This window comes from Equus caballus, chromosome 21 (genome assembly GCF_041296265.1).
Source record: "Equus caballus isolate H_3958 breed thoroughbred chromosome 21, TB-T2T, whole genome shotgun sequence".
Taxonomy (NCBI): Eukaryota; Metazoa; Chordata; class Mammalia; order Perissodactyla; family Equidae; genus Equus; species Equus caballus.
The window spans coordinates 16,684,703-16,700,410 of NC_091704.1; the positions used below are offsets into that span (position 1 = coordinate 16,684,703).

General features: G+C 53.8%; 1 protein-coding gene across 20 annotated transcripts in view; it reads left to right on the forward strand.

Annotated features, from left to right (window-relative positions):
- Positions 1–15,708, forward strand: part of MYO9B (myosin IXB) — an 84,902-nt gene that overhangs the window by 27,169 nt on the left and 42,025 nt on the right. The window lies entirely within an intron of this gene.

Sequence of the window (15,708 nt, forward strand, 5' to 3'; positions counted from 1 at the left end):
CCCCACCCCCTGACCTCTGTGGAGGGGAGAGGGGCTGGAGGTTCATACTCAGTCACCCATGGTCGGTGATTTAATCAGTTGTGCCTGTGGACACATGGAGGTGCTGGGAGGATGGTGCCCCTGGAGAAGGTGTGGAAGGTCTGTGCCCCTTCCCCCATGCCTTGCCCTTCACATCCTTTCTATCTGGCTGTGGCTTGAGTTGTATCTTTTATAATAAACCAAGAGTCTAGGGAGTAAATGGGTTTTCTAGGTTCTACAAGCCACTCTCACAAATTAATTGAGCCCAAAGCGGGGGTTGTGGGAGCCTCTGGTTTGTAGGAAGGTGTGTGTGGAGCCTGGTGGGACTGAGCCCTTACCCTGTGCAATCTGATGCTCCCTCCAGGTGGATAGTGTCAGAACTGAGTTGAATTGTACGCTTGCAGCTGGTGCTGGAGAATTGCTTGGTATGGGGGAAAAACGCACAGATCAGATGCAGTGTCAGGATCGTAGGCCTTGCAGTTTGGTGGGGAAAGGAGAACTCCGACAGACTTTCCATAAAGTTCGGCAAGGCCGGCTCCAACTCGAGCCTCCATGAAGGGCTTTCTGCTCTCCTGCTCGCTCGCTCTGTGTCCCACAGGCAGCTGGGAGTGTTTTTACAGCCAGAGTGTTTGAGCTCTGGCTGAGGGTGGTGGGGGCTGTGTGGGGTCCCCTCCCTGTCTTGCACCCTCCCTGAGGTTTCCAGCCACACTGTGGTCCCTGAGGCCACCTGCATCCTGCCTCCAAGCAACACGGTCTTCTAGGGGCACAATAGAATGCTGACACCCAGTGAGACCCTGGCACCTCCCAGACCCACCCCCCACCAATCCCCAGATCCTCCAGGAGCTGCTGGGAGGGGCCGCGTAAATGCGTTGGGGCTGATGGGACCAGGCCAGAAGTGTGCACCCAAGGACCAAGGTGTCCCTGGAGGAAGCTAGCATCTGGGGCATGGAATGTGTGCCCAGGAGGATACGCTGGAGCTCGCAGCTGGGGGATAATTCGGCCAGAGAGAGGAGGGTGAGGATGAGCTTCTCATGGCATTGGGTGGGGGGCAGCAGTGTTCCCAGTCCCGGTGCCTAATACAAACCGGCAAGTGTTCCCAGCTCACCACAAGGACTGGCAAGATGTGGAAAACGGTGGGAGCTCCAGCTACTAGGAGCCACCTGGAAGAGAGGAGGGAACAGAGACAGGGTGACAGCCAGCTGGGAGGCTGCCCCCAGCTGAAAAGTGGGGCGGCACCAGAGTGGGAGTGGTGCAGAAGGATGAGAAGGTGTCCATGCCGGCTACGGGTAGGATCAGGATGCCTGACATCCCCTGGGAGCACCAGGGAAGGGGGGGCCACCTGGAAGGCGGGGCCCACCAGCGCTCTCTGTCCCTCCTGTGCCCTGCAGAACTGCGAGGCTGCGTTTCTGGCCTGCTGCATAAAAGTGCAGAGCCTGACGCTTTGTAGTGATCTAAGGCTATTTTAGACAAAGGGAGAAGTTATATTTTTGGGAAATATAGTTAGCTGCATTAAGAGAAGAGTGAAATTATAGAGTATATTTTAAGCACCCAGAAAGGCCTCTGTGGAATTTGCAGAATGAGTTGATTACAAGGAGAAGCATAGCTCAGGCCTGGGACACCCCTGCTGCGGCTGCCGCCCTTCCCCAATGTTCTGGGTGCTTCCCTGCACCAGGGCAGGGCCGAGGGGTGGGGTGCCTGTCCATCCATCAGCTTCATCTGCCTCGCTGTTTGGGGCAGGAGCACAGCCGGGTGCTGAGTGACCACAGGGCCTGGTGGTGGATTGGTGGCCTAGCAATTATCCAGGATGGAGCAGCTCCAGTGCCTGTCCCCAGCCTCACTGGGGAGCTGTCCTCCGGAGTTTCCTTTTGTGTCAGTCATCTGCCCACGAGCCACAGCCAGCTCCCAAGGCCAGGCCCATCAAGACCGCAGTTACCTGGGGCCTCCAGAGGTGGCCCATCTCTGAAAGGCCGAGGAGTCAAGCCCAAGGCTCACAGTCACCTTCCCAGCTGCTGACCAGCCCTGGGACCCCAACTTGTGGCTGCTGACTGGTTCCTCCTGGGTGGAGGGGGGATGCCCAGGCCTAGAGCCTTCCATGGGATGGGCTCTTAGGAAAGGCTGGGTGCTATCCTCAGCTCTTTAAGGCAGAGTGCGTCACAGCAACCTGTGAAAATTTACGGAGTCCCACTTAGTCCTTCCTCACTGTGCGGGCTCTCCAAGGCAGCATTGTTTTTGTTTTTGTTTTTTGCTGAGGAAGGTTTGCCCTGAGCTAACATCTGTTGCCAATCTTCCTCTTTTTTTGCTGAGGAATATTAGCCCTGAGCTAACATGTGTGCCAGTCTTCCTCCACTTTATATGTGGGTCACTGCCACAGCATGGCTGATGAGTAGTGTAGGTCTGCACCCAGGATCCAAACCTGCAAACCCAGGCCGCCGAAGCAGAGCACACCAAACTTAACCACTACACCACGGATCTGGCAGCTGATTTTATTTTATTTTTTTTTTAAAGATTGGTACCTGAGCTAACATCTGTTGCCGCTGGCACCACCGCCCCCCCGCCCCCAGTATATAGTTGTGTATTCTAGTTGTGAGAGCCTCTGGTTGTGCTATGTGGAATGCCACCTCAGCATGGCCTGATGAGCGGTACCATGTCCGCGCCCAGGATCCAAACCAGTGAAACCCCAGGGCACCGAAACAGAGCACGGAAACTTAATCACTGGGCCATGGGGTGGCCCCTGGCAGCTGATTTTTAAATTGAATCTAAGGCTCGGTTCTTAGCCAGGGGCAATTCTGTCCTCAGGGGGCGTTTGGCAGTGTCTGGAGACTGACGTCCAGTAGGTGGAGGCCAGGGATGCTGCTCAGCTTCCTACAGTGCACAGGTTGGCACCCTCTGCAAAGAACGGTCCCACCCCGGATACCCAGTGCTGAGGCAGAAGGCTCTGCTCTAGTTTCAGGGCCTTTAGAAAGTGCAGTTGAAAATCCACCCTGGGGCTCTGGACAGAGTCTGCAGGGAGCCACCGCCTGGGCAGAGCCGCTCACTGGAGGTGCGACTGTTAGTGAGATTGTGGGGAGGGGGAGAGAGAAGATGACAAGGACACGTAGCTCCTAAGGGAACATCTCCAGTTCTGCCAAAGTGCCTGGACTGGTTCTCGCCCCTCAGCATGTGACTGTGCCCGTCCCACCAGAGTTTACCACCTCAGGCCCTCAGGTCTGAGAGCTGCCCCCTGCCAGGAAGCCCAGAGTGGGACCAGGCAGCCCAACTCAGCTACTTACGTGCTACGTGACCTGTAGTAAATCAACTTCTCTGCTCTGCCTCCTGAACTCTCTTGCCCCAGGGCCTTTGCACACGCTGCACCCTTGGTCTGGAATGCTCTTGCTGCCGTCACCTGGCTAAGTCCAAGGCCTGCTGAGAGAGTCAGAGGAGAGATTCTGAATGTCATGTGACCAGCAAAGCTGTAGCACAGAGCCGGCACACAGGGTGGTTCCCCCCACCCCACATCCTGAGGCTCTATGGGTCATGTGGCATTCAGGGGCCTTTTGATTCTTATAGCAAGGTTGTCTCGCTCAGAGCCTTGAGTGTCAGCTGCAGAAGAGCATGGAGGGAGCAAGTGCTGAGATGAGGTCATGCGACGCCGGGTTGAGGGGGCACCTTGTGAGGAGCCTGGGGCGGCTCTCCTGTGCATGGATGGGCTTCCTGGCCCATTCCAGAGCCGCCCCATAAAGAAGATGGAAGACGCCGGGGAAGATGCCCCACGAGAGAAGCCAAGGCTGGAAGCAGGCCTGTGATGGAAAGTCAAAGGGAGGATCGCATCCACCTGAAAAAGAGGTGCCCGGGGGCACTTTACCCCTGACCACTGGGGGTTTCAAAGGGTCTTTGGGTCCAGTGGTCCTCCTGGACTCTTGTAGGCACCACCTGTGCCTCCCCCAGACCTAAGGGAGATGGAGCGACCCACCAAGGCAGGCGGGCTGTGGCCCCTGCCGGCTCTATTCAAAGCAGAATGCACACAGTGGAGGTTACTCTGCCATAAACAGGGGTGAAGCTCTGTCATGCCACAGCGTGGATGGACCTCGAAAACCTCATGCTGAGTGAGAGAAACCAGACGCAACAGGTCACATGCTCTGTGATCCCATCTATATGAAACATCCAGAACAGGCAGATCCATAGAGAAAAAAGATTAGTGGTTTCCAGGGCCTGGGGGAGGGGGATGGGAAGTGACTGCTCATGGGGACAGGGTCTCCTGTTGGGGTGATGAAATGTTCTGGAACTAGATAGAGGTGACAATTACACGACATAGTGAACGTACCGAATGCCACCCAACTGTACATTACGATGGTTAAAATGGTGAATTTTGTGTTATATGAACTTCAGCACAACAAAAGCGGAAGCGCAGAGCAGGCTTCCTGCTCCCTGTCGGGACCTGCTGCCTCCTCCTCGGATTCCTGCCCGCAGATCGTGCAGTTTATTAGCAGACGGGGGCCCGGCCGACCTGGAGCTGATCCTGTTGGCTCTGGCCTCTTTGGTGGCCCCAGGCACACCTGAGCTTCTCCATCTCCTGGCACCATCTGGGCCCCTGGTCTAGCAGTGGGACGTGGGACTGATTTGGGGTCAGACCTGAGCCCCATCCCTAAGGAATAGACCACAGGACCCTTAGGTGGAATTTCTCAAACAAGTGTGAAAAGTGTCTCAAAAATGTTTTCTCCAACCCACTTGTCTCGAACAACGCCATTTCCATCCACAGAAGTCCATTTTAAACATTCATTATGCTAATTGGTGAGACTCCTGATGGCGAGTGGTGATCAAGTTGTCCAGAGTGGTTCGCTGTGGCTGCTCCTAGGGGAATGCATCCTGAATTAAGCAGCTTAAGCTTAAACTCATATAAAATAGCTTAGACCAGGGATCTGCAAGCTTTTTTTCTAAAGAGCCACATAATGAGCGTTTCTGGATTTTAAGGCCATGCAGTCTGGCGCAACTACTCAGCTCTGCGTAGTAAGGCGAAAGCAGTTACAGAGATACTAAATGAATGGGTGGGACCATGTGCCAATAAAACTTTATTTACAGAAACAGGTGATGGGTGAGAAGCATCAGACAGACCCAAATTGAAGGACATTCTATGATACACCTGACCAGTCCTCCCTAAAACGGTCAAGGTCTCAAGAACAAGGAAAGTCTAAGAAACTTGACACAGAGACTTCAAGGAGATGTGACAACTGAAGATAGCATGGGATCCTGGGACAGAAAAGGGACATTAGGGAAAAACTGAGGACATCTGAATGAAATGTGAACGTAGTTAATAATAACCTTCAGTCAGTATTGGCTCATTGGTTGTAACTAATGTACCTCCATAATGTTAGCAATAGGAGAAACTGAGTGTGAGGTACATGGGAATTCTTTGTAGTAGTCTTACAATTTTGCTATAAATCAGAAACGATTCTAAAATAAAAGCTTTATTTAAAAAAAAAGGCATCAAGCCAGACTTGACCCATGGGGCATAGTCTGTGGAAACCCCTCCACATACTTAGACAAGCTACCGTCACCTTGAGGTATGCAAAGAAATTTCAGAAAGGTAAGGTCCTGGCAAGCTGGCCTTTGACCTCAAGCACCTCCGTCCTATTGCACTTCCCGTTTCAGTGGGCAGCACCGTCACCAGCAGTCTTTGGTGCTTTCTTCCGTCCTGCATCACTGTCACCATATCCTGTTGTTTCTTCCTCTGAAATGTTTCCCACCACTGCCTGGGCCCTGGCCACAGTGGCCCCGCCAGTGTTTGCAGGTGACAGCGTCCGGCAGCCATAGTGGTGTCCAGGGCACCGGCTCCCTGGCCGGGCCTGCGTTGGGACACACACAGCCCTTACCAGGATTTGGGCCAAGCCTCTAAGCTCAGTGTCCCAGACAGGCCCTCACTTCTCGGGGCTGTGAGGATGCAAAGCTGGGAGGTGACCCTCGATAATGGTTTCTCCTGTGCCTGTTCCAGCAGCATCTTGGGGACCTGGTTTCTCCTCCTTGCCTCTCCACCTTACTGTGCCAGGCAGAACAAGGCCCTGGAGTGGCCGGCGGGATGGGAATTGGACCCGCCTGGAGTTGGGGTTCAGGTAGAGAGTGGCCAATCTCAGTGAAGCCCTGGAGTATGGAAGTTTCCTATCCCTCAGGCTAAAGGTTAGGAAGGCACTCTGATTAAGTACACCGAGCTCAAAGCTCTTTGCTCCATCCTACCCTTGACCACGGAGACCCCTACTCCGGATGTTCAGGAAAGAGGGAGGCGTGCATGTAGATGTCTTCTTGCTATATTTCTCCCCCAAGATCCTTCATCCTCATACTAAACCCAGAGCAGTAGTTCTCACCCTTCCAGGAAAAGAAGAACCCCCTCGAGCTCTGCTCTAAGAATTTAGATTCCTCAGCCTTTCCAGAAATTCTGCAGTCTGAGATGGAGCCCAAGACTCTGTGTCTTGAACAAGCCCCCGTAACCCCTCCTTGAGTTCTCAAACTTTCATCTCCCTCACCCCAGTCAAGCAGAGCAGCCAGGAGTAGCAACTCTTGGGGGGCCAGGGAGGCTGAAATCTTGGGAATTCTGACTGTCCTTCCCCATTGCTGTAAGCAGGAGACCCCCAGGATGACACATTTGCCCACCCCAGGTATGGAGGGCCATCCCAAGGGGAGCCTGGGGGGGGGGGGGGTCCCTCCCTGAGGGTGTGTAGAAAAGGTGTAGCCCAGGCAGGGATGTGGAGGGGTGCTCCAAGACCACAGAGTCTCCCTCCAGTCCACCTCAGGGAGCTCACCTTTCCTCACACGTGCAAATGCTTGGTCTTGCTGCATAGAAAGTACTAGAAGTCCTTCCTGTTTTGTCATCAGCGCCAGAGTCTGTGCAGTTTGGGAATGTGTGGGAAAGCAAACATCATCCCAGATGACTGACAGAACAGGGAGCTTTCACTGACTCTCACCTCTCAGCTCAGCCTAAGCATGGCTCCTTGCAGTCCACCAGCCCAGTGGGTCCTCGCTCCCAGGTGCATCCCACCACACAAATGGAATGCAAAGCAGTTGCAAAGTGAGGTTGAAAAATCTTGCAAAAGATACAGGATTTAGGAAGTCATCAAAAGTGGCCTGGAGAGTTGCTCTGGCCTCCAGTCACTCGGCCACACCCACAAGCAGCAGATGGGGAAGAGAGCTAATGCTGGTAGCCTGAGCTTCAGGAGGGAGTGCGTCCATCATACTGCCACATTTCTGTGGGTGTGATCTGCCTATTAAGAGGAGAGGATTTTCAGCCTGGCTCACAAAGCAAAGTTCAGCTCCATGCTTTGTGAACAAGACTCACCTAAACCAAAGTGGTTCAGGAAGCTAAAAATAAAGAGACAGGCACAGATATAGCAGGCAGATAGAAACAGGCAAGAACAGAGCTGCACTTCCAACGTGGAGAAGGTAGAACTCAGGCCTCTGAATATTACACATGATGAAGTTTTGTTATAATGCCAGAGCCTCAGTTTACGCTCAAGGTGTAATGGTTGTCTGTCACCATTTATCCACCAAACAACACAGCCACTGCCTTTACAAAGTGGAAATGATAAAGATACCAAGAGAAACAAATACAAACACAGAGCACGGGGTTGGTTGGGTGGACAGCAAGGATGAAAGATGCCCAGAGCATGTACTTAAGGCAGATCTTGTGGCCATAGCATAAACCCTTCACTCCCATATGAGAATCACCCTTCTTAAGTATTCACAGAACCTTCATAAAATTAATTCCTGTATCAGATCACAGAGAAAGAAGCATCTAGAACTTCCAAAAGTAAACATATTACAAGCAACACTCTTAACAATACAATAAAACTAGGAGGTAATTTTTTAAAGCCCCTTCCACATGGAAATGTTTTAAAAAAGAAAAAGTAAACTTCTATTAAACAACTCTTAGATGAAGGGGCATCCGTAAACCAAAATTACAGATTTTCTAAAAATCATTGACAAAAACTGTCTATTATCAAAAACCATGGGATGTATTTAAAGCAGTAAGGAGAGGACAATTTGTAGTCACTTTATATCCGTAAATATCCATAAACACTTTGTATTCACAAATATGAATAATGAAAGTAAGTGAATTAATTTCCTAACTCAAAAGCCTGAGAAAAAGAAGCAAGTAGACCCCAAAGAGAATGATTTGGGTTTCAAGTGGCTAAGATGAGCCCTCAGGGAGTGTGATGAATTCCTGAAACATTTTTGGTGCAGTAAGAACCAAGCAAGACCCTCCCCATCAAAGCTCCATCTGTTCTTCATTCTTTCTGTGAGCTGCACGTACCTTCATTATAACCTAAACCAAAATTTAGCAAAGTATAAGATACAATAACTTGTTTCATAGTTGCTTTCTTGTTTTTTCTTTTTTTTAAGATTCTCCCACTCCCCTTCCCACCACCTCTGCTCCCCACACGGTTTGCTGGGGAACTTTGGCCCTGGGTTGGAATCTGTGGCTTTTTTTCTTTTATGATGGAGTTATAATTGACATGTAACATTATATTAGTTTCGGGTGTACAACATAGTGATTTGACGTTTGTATACCTTGTGAAATGATCACCACAATAAGTCTAGTTACCATCTGTCACCTTACATAGTTAGAAAAAATTCTTTTGTTGTGATGAGAACTTTTAAATCTAATCTCCTAGCAACTTTCAAATATGCAGTACAGCGTTATTAACTACAGTCCCCGTGCTGTACGTTCCAGCCCCATGATGAATCTGCCCTTCTTAAAGGGCCTCCTCCTGGCCGCAGGGGTCCTTGCTGTGTTTTCAGTGTTTCCATCTGCATCTGTGGCTGACAGTTGGTGCTGTTCTGGGTAAGAGTAACAGAGCCTGTTACCAGCTGAGAGCACAGAGGTGGAGTGAGCCTTGTGTCCTACCGTCACTCAGCTTTCCACACATGCCTGCCATCCATCTGTCCATCCGTCCAGCAACTGGTGGTTGAGAGCCTGCTGGGGGCCCCAGGCCCCCTGGGTACCAGGAAGAGAGCAGAACCCGGGCCCGGGCGAGGTGTCAGCTGGGCCCCACAGAGCCTCCACTTCCTCATCTGTGAGTCTGGGAGCCGTGAGGTTGGAGGGACTTCTCTGCTTCCTGCCCCGAACCCACAGACCCACTGAGCCTGCACTGCCACCTGCACGGGCTGGCAGGGGACTGTGGCTCCTGTCCCCTGCCCCACAGCTGCCTCTTCTCACCGCTGTCACTGCCACCCCCTTCCCGTTGTCATCCCTGTCCTGCCTGGCATCTTCCCTCCCTGGAACTGGCTGGCCCCTCGTAACGCCACCGCTCCCTCCGCCCACTCGCTGCACAGCAGCTCTGTGGAAAATGCATCAGCTGCGCTTCTCCCTCCCCCACCTCCCACCCGCAGTTCCCAGGGAGCAGACTCCTCTGTCTGTCTCTTCTCACTCAGCGCCCCTGGGCCTGTGAGCCCACTCACCCGTCCCAGCCTCCACGCTTCCTGGTCCTGCTTCTCCATGTCCCCACTGTGCCCCGGGGAGACCAGTCAGCCGTATGACACTCAGCCCCTCTCCTGCTCACTCCTCAAGTGTCTGAGTGTGGGAGCCTTCTCCCAGCCTGGCACTGCGCTGGTGCCCTTGGGGCAAAGAGGACATTTAACTGAGAGCCCCTGGTCCAGCGTCTGGCACACTTTTCCTTTCAAGGGTCCGAGGATCGGTGTGTTCAGGCCTGCAGGGCCAGTCTCCGTCCAGTGACTCAACTCTGCCGTTGTAGTCCAAAGGCAGACACAGACCGTGCGTAAACAGACGTGCATGTGCACTAACAAGACCTTATTTGTGGCCGCTGAAAGCTGAATTTCATATCGTTTTCACATATCGTGAAATAGTCTTGTTTTGATTTTTTTTTTCAAGCATTTAAAAATGTCAAAACCATTCTGCGTTCTCGGGCCGTACAGAGACAGGTGGCTAGCTGTGATTTACTGACCCCAGTAAAGGTCAATGTCCAAGCCTGCCCCGTGCCCCGGCGTCGGGAGGGTGTCCTCCACACAGCCACGTCCATTCATGTCAAGAGATCATCTCTGGCTGCTTTCACGCTACAACGCCAGAGTTGAGTCATTGCAACAGAGCCCAAAATATTGATTACCTGGCCCTTCACAGAACAAGTTTGCTGGCCACTGGTTCACACAGACAATCTCATTTTATCCTCAAACAGCCCAGGAAGGCAAGGGTTTTCCCCTCATTTTACAGGAGAGGAATCCGAAACCCAAGAGCAGTGATCTAATTTGCCCCAGTTGGCACAACTGACGATAGCCTTGGGCCTCCAGCCCTCCCCCAGGCCACCAGGACCTGCCAGAATCCCCTGCAGATGCAGAGCTGTTCTCCTGGGCTCCTTGCCAGGATTAGCCCGAGACCCCACACGGGCCCGGGGCTTATTTTCCCAGCATTTCCGTGCAGAAAGCCTCAGCCCTGACTGGACCCCCTGGGGCTGTTTGCCCAGCAGACGCAGCAGAGCAGACCCTCCGGGCTCCTCGGTCCACGGCCCCCTGGGCCAGGCTGCATATGACACTCCAGTGCTCCACGCAGGCCCAGCACGGCCTTGGGTCACCTCTCAGGCATCTTCTTGCAGGGTCAGACCGTCATCCATGTCCCCACATGCGCACGACCTGTCAGTGGGTGTGGACTTTCACGTAGAAAGGTACACCCAGAACACAGAGAACGCATAGGAGAAAAATATCTCCATTCCAAGTGGTGGGGCCACCGTGCCAACACCGGCTTCCAGTTGCCCTCAGGTGCACGTTCTCCACCCTACCCACAGCTGAGAAGAGTCAGCTCCTGCAGGCCAGGAAACGGGGGGCAGTTTCTCTCTTTCGGCCCCATCTTTAGGCTTCATCCTGGCCTGAGATTTGCTAATGTTCTTTGAGCAAAAGAATCCAATTGCAGCCTCTCTCGACAACAGCAGTCACTCCTCCGTCTTGGTGCCTGACCTTGACCCAACACAAGACACCCAGAAGTCCTGCGTGGCTTGTGGTCTGAGGCAGGGGAACAGAGCTTTACCCAGAGGTAGCATCGCAGAGGGAGGGGCAGCATCAAGGCCACAGGAGGCAGTGGGCACCCACCCGGTCCAGGCAGGCTGGGGGGGCTCCTGGAGGAGATACACCCGAGCCACGGCTGAGGTGAATGTGCAGGGTGTCCCCATGGAACCCCACCAGGGAGGGGGCTCTTTGAGGCTAGAATGGTGCCAGGCACACAGCAGTAGATCAGTAAGTTGTTGTCGAGTGAATGAATGAGAACACATGTACAAAAGCACCACAAACACTTGGGAGGGAGCTCCCTGTGGCTAGGAGGTCAGGCAAACAGAGAAGGCCAACCCAGATGAAGCCACTAGAACCATCTAGAGTGTTCCTCTGAGAAAGGACGGCTGCAGGAAATCTGGGGGCGTTGGAGTTATCTCATGTCAAGACCACCCCAGCCTTTTCGGAGGGATGACTGCCCTGCGCCACAAGGCTGGGGGACTTTTCTCCAGGGGACCCCGACTCAGGGCTCACCTGGTGACACAGGGCCAACAAGTGCGTTTGCCTTTGTGAACTCACTCCACAGGGCTTTCGGGTTTCGAAATCTGAAAGCAAAACGCTGTTTGCCTAATGTATCCCTCTCACAGCTCATTCAGTTTTCACGTGGGTTGTGCAAGAGGCCAGGTGTGAGCTCAGAGAAGGCTCGGGAATCTGGCTGGCAGGCCCTGAGAGAGCGGCCTCGGGCCAGGGCCGGCAGGGACCCCGAAAGGTCCTGGGCACGCTCGCCTGGCTCCGGACCCCAAGAACAGGTGTGAAGAAGGAGCCCAGGCTTCAGGACCCAGGGCCCCAGTGGGCGTGGGCCAGGAGGAGGGGTGCTGGGTTCGGACCAGGGCCACATTGATCTCGTGCTGCTCTCAGACTTTGGGGAGGCCAGCTGACCTCTCTGCACCTCAGTTTCCTCATCTGAAATGGGGTTGGCACATTTGGCTCTTAGAGGAGTGCCACACAAAAGAAAAGAGTGGGAAGCCCGCGGTGTGCCTGGCGGGGGACTGGTGCTCGCCACAGCCTGTCTGAGATACCGTTGTCAGTGTTCTTCCTCACGCGTTTACCGTGCCTTCCCACCGAGAGGAGAGCCATCCTGTTGAGATAGAAAATATACCTTCTGGAAACTTCTGGCTAAGGATACTCAACCCTGATGTGTCCAATTTAAGAAACCTTTTTGAATCTCCCAAAAGAAGGACCTCAAAGACAAGGACAGTGGAAGATAGCCAGGCATCCTCCGGCTCTCAGCATCACTGGCAGGATCAGGGGGTGCCTGGTGGGCACGCGGCACCCCTGGGCCCAGGCTGGTCTGCCCCTGTCGGAAGAGGGCCGGGTGTTAGTTATAGCTAGAAGCCACTACTGGGGGCCTTGAATTGTGGGGTCATCTCTTTAGGTTTTTGTTGTTGGGCAAACTTTTAGCATGGTTCTATATATTTTTTTCAAAGTTTACAAATTATATTAGAAACATGTATTTTATATTACAGAAGGGAGAAAAAATTGTTTCTGAGAGAGTAGAGACCTTCCTTGCATAGCATTTTGCCAGAGCTGTGGGTTTTCTGGCCTGCTGGAAAGACAGTGTGAACATGGGCCTCCCCAGCCCCGGTGTCTGGTTATATCGCATCATTGCTGGTGCCTGGGTCCCACTTCCTCCCTCCTGTCCACCTCTGGCCCTGCATGATCCACTGGGCACACCAGCACCCTCTGCTTGGATGCACGCACCCCTGGCCAGCCCCGCGAGCAGCCACACAATAGCTCCCCTCACCACGCCAGGCCAGTGCTTCCTCCTCCTTGGATGTATAATAGCACCAACCGGATATTTTTAGATCAGCTTTGAAAAGTCGCAGTGTGCTGAGACCGCATACCAGACGTGTGAGGTCACCAGGCCCCGCAGAACCAGAAAGCTGGTGAGCCTTACATCCCAAAGATACTCCCTCTTATCCCCAGGACGCCAGGCCTGTTTCCTTAGAAACCTTACAAATCACCACAGAGACTTGTCCCGACTTCAAAAGGGACCACTGGTTCTTCTGGATGCAAATGCGCGTTTCTGGGGTGTCTCTGCAGCGGGCCGTCATCCTGGGCACTGTGGAGACCCCGGCGCAGAGAGAGGCCCGTAGCCCTGGGAAGGAGTCCGCACAGGGTCAGACATTGCTTGGCCATCTGCTTGTGGTCAGGACAGGCAGGACTTTGCATGCTCGCTCACAGAGCAAGCCTGTCCTCAGCTCAGACACTACCCTTCAGGGTCTGGTGAGTGCAACGAAAGGAGAAGACAGATCCGCTGTCTGCTTTTCCCAGAGCGGTGCCTTGGGAGTCCATGGACTTGACTTGAAATGAAAAACACGGCTCTAAGGCTGAACGTAGGGGAAACGGGAGACTAAATCTAGAAAGGCAGTTTTCTCCCCAGAGGACCCCCAGCATCTCCAGCGCACGTGGGGGTCTCGTAATGGGAGGAGGGGCCCAGACTCCCTGACCCTGCGGACCCCTTTACCTCCGTCTGTAGATAGCAGTGCTTCTAAACCTGGGCAACTCAGCCAGCTCTGGGGACATCTTTGGTTGTCCCAGATACTACTGGCATATGGTGGGTGGAGGCCAGGGGTGCTGTTCAACACCCTGCAGTGCTCAGGACAGCCCCCCACAGAGAATGATGTGGCCCCACATGTCAGCAGTGCCAAGGCCGGGAACCCCGCACTGGGTTCCGTAGACACTTGGGAGAGCAGGGCGGACCCAGGCCTGGCCTCCAGTGGCTGGTGCACAGCCGCTGGCAAGTAGCTTGGTCACGTCATCAGGACCTGGTGATGAGGCCTGTGTTTAATCAGCCCTCTGACGACCTTTGCAAACCCAGCAGGTCCACAGGTCCTGAGGAAACATTTGAGAAGAGGAGGAGGAGGTGGGCCCTGTGGCCACTGACTAGGGCAAGCACCTCTTCAGGCTGGGTTCTGCCTATGAGGCCATGTGGAGACCCCCAAGGGGCCTAGCTAACGCCCCGCCCTGAGTGGACCCCCACTTCACGATACAGGGCCAGGCTGCCTCTCTGAGGCCTCATCCTTCGTTATCACTCTCCTGTTTGGCAATTTGGTGATTGGCTCAGGCTCTACAGGGAGGCCATTCCTGGGGTCTGAAGCCCATGGGGCAATGGGGCAGGAAGTCACTTGTCCCGTGACCCGATCTGCCAGGAACGTGACTGGCACATGGGCCCAGCTGGGGCCACTGTCCTGATGGAGAGCTCTGCTGAATGGAGCCATTTTCCAAGGAAGCATCCTGGGCCTTCCAGCAGATGCTTTTTTGTGGGGCTTCTGCCTTCAGGCTGCCTCACCAGAAGCTCTGATCAGCAGTCAACCTGCATCCATCCTCCTGCAGAATGAGGCCTTCAAGAAAATCCCATCTTCTCTACGTGTCTCCCTGTTCCTGACTCCCCTGCAAGCGTGGCTGTCTCTCCCCACCCTGCCCTCATCCTCCTGCTCCACCAGACCCTCAAACCTCCCCCTTCCAGTGGACCTTGGCAGTGGCCTTGCCACCTCCCCCGACTGCAGCCTCGCTCCGTCCCAGCCTCCCTGCACAGCTCGGCCTCTCCAAACAGCAGCACCATCAGCCTGACAGCCCTCTCGCTGCCACACAGCTTCCCTTTCTGGACTATTGCCCTCCAAGTCACCCCTTGCCCAGCCCCTGGGCCACAAGGGCTTGGATGGCTGAGCGCCAGACTCCGTGACCAGCTCTGTCTCTCTCCCCGCCACCCCCACCTCCACAGGCCTCTCTCTCCCTGAAACAGGGAACCCACCTCTGAGGGTACCTGCCCTGCCCTGTGTTCCCTAAGGCTCCGTCACACCCTCTCACAGTCAGTTCACCCCTTGCGGGTGGGTGGGTGCCACATGGGAAGGGGGCACTCCAGGAGCCTGGGCAGGGGACAGGGGTGTTCTGTGTGGTAATCTGGGTGGGGATCATGTGGGAGGCCCCAGGGGGGGACCCCACCCAGCCAAAGGCTCCATGCACTATGCGTATTTTCCTCTGCATGTTGAGAATGCAGCCCTGACCCAGACTACAATGTGGATGAACCTGAAAACATCATGCTGAGTGAGAGAAGCCAGACACAGAAGGCCACACTGTATGATCCCATTGAAGGGAATGTTGAGAACAGACAGATCCATAGAGACAGAAAGCGGAGTACTGGTTACCAGGGGCTGGTACGGGATGGGGAGTGACTGCTGATGGGGATGGAGTCTTTTGGGCGTGATGGAAATATTCTAGAACTAGATAGACATGATGGTTGTACAACACTGTGAATGTGCTAAATGCCACTGAATTGTTCACTTTAAAATGGTTAGTTTTGGGGCCAGCCCGGTGGTACAGTGGTTAAGTTCATACACTCCACTTCAGCGGCCCAGTGTTCGCCGGTTCGGATCCCAGGTGTGGACCTACACACTACTTATCAAGCCGTGCTGTGGCAGGCTCCCACATATAAAGTGGAGGGAGATGGGCACAGATGTTAGCTCAGGGCTACTCTTCCTCTAAATAAATAAATAATAAAATGGTTAGTTTTATGTTACGCTAATTTTACCCCAATTAAAAAGAAAATTGCTGTGAACCCGCTTGTCGTCCCACAGAATTGCAAGACCCCTCCAGGGCGGGACCTGTCCCCACATCTGCTCCCTCACACCTGCCTGGTGTGCCCAGCCTGGCGCCTGCATCAGCCAGGACTCAGCA